This window comes from Pan troglodytes, chromosome 23, assembly GCF_028858775.2.
Source record: "Pan troglodytes isolate AG18354 chromosome 23, NHGRI_mPanTro3-v2.0_pri, whole genome shotgun sequence".
In the NCBI taxonomy this organism is placed as follows: domain Eukaryota; kingdom Metazoa; phylum Chordata; class Mammalia; order Primates; family Hominidae; genus Pan; species Pan troglodytes.
In genome coordinates, this window is record NC_086016.1 from 52,740,490 (window position 1) to 52,746,040 (window position 5,551).

General features: G+C 49.2%; 1 long non-coding RNA gene across 1 annotated transcript; it reads right to left on the bottom strand.

The window, feature by feature from the left end:
- LOC134809704 (uncharacterized) lies at nucleotides 1-3,125 on the bottom strand. The gene is made up of 3 exons (XR_010156070.1): nucleotides 3,052-3,125; nucleotides 1,717-1,809; nucleotides 1-847 (listed from the first exon to the last, which is right to left on the bottom strand). It is a non-coding gene; the product is annotated as an uncharacterized LOC134809704 (long non-coding RNA).
- Between the last annotated feature and the right edge of the window lie 2,426 nt (nucleotides 3,126-5,551).

The following is a 5,551-nucleotide window of genomic DNA, read 5'->3' on the forward strand; positions in this document are numbered from 1 at the left end:
CACTGTTTGATAGCATTTTATTCATAGTAGAACTTCTTTCAAAATTGAAGTCAACCCTCTCAAACACTGCTGCTGCTTTACCAACTAAGTTTATGTCATATTCTTTTTTTTTTTTTTTTTTAAGAGACAGGGTCTTGTTCTGTCACTTAGGCTGGAGTGCAGTGGCACAATAATGGCTCACTGCAGCCTCGATATCCTGGGTTCAAGTGATCCTCCCACCTTAGCCTCCCGGGTAGCCAGGACCTAAAGCAAGTGCCACGGTGCCTAGCCAACGTTTTTTTGGAGAGATGAGGTCTCACCATGTTGTCCAGGCAGGTCTCAAATTCCTGGTCTCAAGCGATCCTCCCACTTCAGCCTCCCAAAGTGTTGGGATTACAGGCCTGAGCTACTGCACTGGGTCCTGTGCAATATTCTAATCCCTTGTTGTCATTTCAACAATGTCCGTAGCATCTTCACCAAGAGTAGATTCTATCTCAAGAAACCACTTTCAGCCAGGCACGGTGGCTCACGCCTGTAATCCCAGCAATTTGGGAGGCCAAGGCAGGAGAATCACTTGAGTCCAGGAGTTCAAGACCAGCCTGTGCAACATGGTGAGACCCCCATCTCTGCCTAAATAAATAAATAAACAAGAAAATTAAAAAAAAACTTTCTTTGTCCATAAGAATCAATTCTTCATCTGTTCAAGTTTTATCCTGAGATGGCAGCAATTCAGTCACATCTTCAGGCCCACGTTTAACTCTAATTCTCTTGCTATTATGATACTTTCAACACATTTGCAGTTACTTCCTCCACTGGACCTGTCACCTCAAAGTCATCCATGACAGTTGGAATCAACTTCTTTCAAGCCCTGTTAATGATGATGATATTTTGACCTCTTCCTGTGAATCATGAATATTCTTTTTTTTTTTTTTTTTTTTTGAGACAGAGTCTCACTCTGTCGCCCAGACTGGGGTGCAGTGGCGCGATCTCAGCTCACTGCAAGCTCCGCCTCCCGGGTTCATGCCATTCTCCTGCCTCAGCCTCCCGAGTAGCTGGGACTACAGGTGCCCGCCACCGCGCCCGGCTAATTTTTTGTAATTTTAGTAGAGATGGGGTTTCACCGTGTTAGCCAGGATGGTCTCCATCTCCTGCCCTCGTGATCCACCCGCCTCGGCCTCCCAAAGTGCTGGGATTATAGGCGTGAGCCACCATGCCCAGCCTAGCATCTTTCTTAAGGGCCCTGGGATTTTCAGAATGGTAAATGAGCATTCAACTTAAAGCCACCAGCTGCATTAGCCCCTAACAAGAGAGTCAGACTGTCCTTTGAAGCTTTAAAACCAGGCATTGACTTCTCTCTAGCTATGAAAGTCACAGATGGTGCCGAGCGCAGTGGCTCACACCTGTAATCCCAGCACTTTGAGAGGCCGAGGCAGGCAGATCACCTGAGGTCAGGAGTTCAAGTCCTGCCTGGCCAACATGGTGAAACCCCATCTCTACAAAAAATACAAAATTAGCCAGGCCTGGTGGCACATGCCTGTAATCCTAGCTACTCGGGAGGCTGAGACAGGAGAATCACTTGAACCCGGGAGGCGGAGGTTGCAGTGAGCCGAGATTGCGCCACTGCACTCCAGCCTGGGCAACAAGAGTAAAACTCCGTCTCCAAAAAAAAAAAAAAAAAAAAAAAAAATTGCGTACACTGAAGATCTATTGTTTACTGTAGCCACCCTCATCACTTACCTTAGCTGGATCTTCTGGAGAGCTTGCTGCAGCTTCTCCATCAGCACTTGCTGCCCCACCTTGTACTTTTACATCATGGAGACAGCTTCTTTCCTGAAACCATATGAACCAACCTCTGCTACCTTCCAGCTTTTCTCCTGCAGCTTCCTCATCTCTCCCAGCTTTCATAGAATCAGAGAGAATTAGGGCCTTGCTCTGGATTAGACTTTGGGTTAAGGAAATGTTTTGGCTGGTTTGATCTTCTATGCAGACCACTTAAACTTTCTCCTTAAACAGCAATAAGGCTGCCACGGTTTCTTTCTTTGTTTTTCTTTTTTTTCTTTTTTTTTTGAGACAGAGTCTTGCTCTGTCGCCCAGGCTGGAGTGCAGTGGCACAATCGTGGCTCACTGCAACCTCTGCCTCCAGGGTTCAAGTGACTCTCCTGTCTTAGCCTCCTGAGTACCTGGGATTACAGGCGCACACCGCCACACACTTGGCCAATTTTTTGTATTCCAGTAGAGACTGGGTTTCACCATGTTGCTGCATCCACAAGGAAGGCTCTCGGCCTTCACACAAAGGAGCCAAGGAGGCTGGAGGGGGCATAAATAAATGCACTCCCCCCTTCATTACTACTGACCCCCTGCACCAGGCTCAGGGCTGCAAAAGGGAGGGGACACATCAGACAGCTGAGAGGCAGTGTCCAGGGTGCCGCAGGGGGTGAGGTTAGAGTTGAATCAACGCCTGGGGCCAAAATACATAATTTGCATGAATGTGGAGAACAATGTGGTGTGTGCCCGCCCCCCAAACCCTAAACTGATAGCATTGGCTACCTGGGACTGAGATGAGCGGGCATTACTTGAGTTTCTCTAATGAATATGCATTACTTTCGTAATTAAAAATATTCAGAGGTGCCAGGCACAGTGGCTCACGCCTGTAATCGCAGCACTTTGGGAGGCCGAGGCGGGCGGATCACCTGAGGTCGGGAGTTCGAGATCAGCCTGACCAACATGGAGAAACCCGGTCTCCACTAATAAATACAAAATTAGCTGGGTGTGGCGGCACATGCCTGTCATCCCAGCTGCTCGGGAGGCTGAGGCAGGAGAATCACTTGAACCTGGGAGGCGGAGGTTGCGGTAAGCTGAGATCGCGCCATTGCACTGCAGCCTGGGCAACAAGAGCGAAACTCCGTCTCAAAAAAAAAAAAAAAAAAAAAATTCAGAGGTGAATTTAAACATTGTTCCATTGAAACGTTCCCTGGGCTCCCCCTTCTGGTCACTTCGGGGACAGACGAGCACACAGCCAAGGAGGGGCCACAGGGAGGGGAGGGGAGTTTCCCTGCAGGAGCCCCCTCTTACCCTGTCGTTCACGCAATCACTTGGGCTCCGGATATCCCCTCTTCCTTCCTAACGCACCTGAGGGGAAACCACAGAATCAACTTGTTTGTTTGTTCTGTCCATTTCAAAACACACTTAGCCCCTTCGAGAGGACACTGAGCTCCCTGAGGAAGCTGCTCTGTGGGAATGGATGGCTGCCAGCCTGGTGAATAGATTATCTTAGGCTCACAGGAAAGGGGCTGTTTTGTAAATCAACAGTAACAGTGTGTATGTCACGGCAAATATGCACGTATATGCATGCTTGTGTGCATGGGTGAGTCCTTGTGTGTTCACGTGCGCATGTCCCCGGGGGGCACGTATCCCCGGATGCATGTGTATGTGCCTCCGTGCACGTGAATGTGAGTGTGCATGCGTGCGTATTTCTGTATGCATACACATGTGCACATACGCATACGTGTACATGCCTGTGTGAGGAGGGTGCATCCGGCTCAAACAGCTAACTGGTGAAAAGCATTTCTGAACACAAACAAATCAGAGCAAAACCGAAAGCGGAATGGGGGAGTGGAAAAATCCTTGGGTGCAGAATGCATTTGAACACCCTCCTCAGAGCTCATTTATCTTTCCACCCCCACCTCTTGGTTATGTTCTTGTAAGACCAGGTACCCTTCGTTTGTAGCATTTATTATGGTTAGATTGTTACTGAAATAGAAAATACGCAATGACGTCATAAAGTATGCACAGCTTGCGAGTGTGGGTTGATCGCTTTATACATATGCATGCATCATGTTATGACCCCTTAAGATTTGGAAGATTTGTGGCACCCATAGGTTCTCTGGTGTCCCTGGTCAGGCAACTCCACACACCCCACCCTACCAGAGGCAGTGACTTCAATCACACTGAAAATTTCAGGTGCATCTGACATCCCGGGATTAAGCTCATCTCCTTTGCTAGACTGTAAGCCCGGTGAGTGCAGAGTGGGTCTCCTCTGACAACCCCATGCCCAGCACTGCACGGTGCTGATGCATAAACACGGGTGGGATTAACTCAGTTATGCACACTACCCAAGTGAGAGGAAGTGGAGCAGCAGAGCTGGAGGAGGTGCCTGAAGACTGTGGTTGGGTGTTAGTATTCATTTAGTTCTTGCTAGAGGGTTTGGTCTTTCGTGTGATACTGGAATCATGCCTCCAGTTCAGTTCCTCTCTGCCCTCATCTTGAACCACAGCGCTGTTTGAAATGCTTGTTCCTCGGTGCCGTAAAGAAACAGCACTTGAACATAAATTTAATTTTCTCTTATACTTTCTGCAGAAAGGGTACACTTGCCAGCAGTTTTGCCGTGAGAGTACACCGAACAAAAGGGGACAGGCTCATTTGTAACCTGATGCGTCCACCTTACTGCTGTGTCCGGTTTCCATCGGCTGGAACAGGACCTCACGTTCCGTATTTGTCCCGATTGGCTAGCAACTTAGCACTTTTTAAAAGAGGCAAAGAGAGACGAGAACAAAGGAAGGAGGAAGTAACTTGTGGAATGCTGAGAAAGGTAAAAACGCCTTCAAATAAGGAAGAGGAACAGGCTGTGACGTAATGCTTGCTTGGGCCAGTTTAAGCATGCCAGGGCAGATATTTAGGCTAAATTGTGGGAGCTAAGAACATAAAGGACATTGAGTTCTTTATTCGGCTAGCAGTTATTTAAGAATGTTAGTACAGGTCTTTGAATAAATTTTGCTTTTAAGAGAAGTTACTATTTACTCCTAGATGGGGAGGAAAGTCTGAAGAGGACCCTCTGCTTCACTTTCTACAGCACCACCTGGGGCCAGCACCTCCACTCGGACCACAAGTGCACAAGGGCCCCCCTTGTGCCAGCATCAGGGGCTGCTGGGCACCCCAAGGAAACCACCACCTTATGGGGGTGATTCCAAACACAGCAGGATTTGGGGTGTGGTCAACGCAGCCCTCAAACCAGATGAAAAGGGATGAAACGGTTGTGTGGACAGTCCTCAGCACACTGTCTGACACCACAGGCTCACGCAGGCACATGTGCCCGCCACACAACCATTCACAGGCCACATTCCAGCAAGGCTTTTGGCTGCGAATAACAGAACCCTCACTAGCAGTGGCTTCAACAGGCAGGGTTTATTTTCTTACGCTTGGAGCTCTCCAGGTAGGCAGCTGGAGACACTGGGTTAGCAGCTGCCCAGTGTCCAATCAGGGCCTGTGACGGCTGCGCAAGGTCCTCACGCCCAGGGCTGCCCCTGTCGTTCACTACCAGGACTCCTGGTCACAGGCTACTCCTGAACCAATCACTGGATTGACTGGCTCAGGCTGGTCACCGCCCTCCTTGGAGAGAAAGAGGCTGCAACTCCAAGATCAAGGGACCTTTGCCCAGCACTGAAAAATGGGAGCCCATTAGGAAGGAGGTGGCTGTTTGGTAGCAACGAACGGTGTCTGCCACGGGGAGGTGTCTGAACGCCCGGAAGGTGTGCTCCTCTCACTTGGCCAACACTGAGGGAGCACCTGGCGTGTG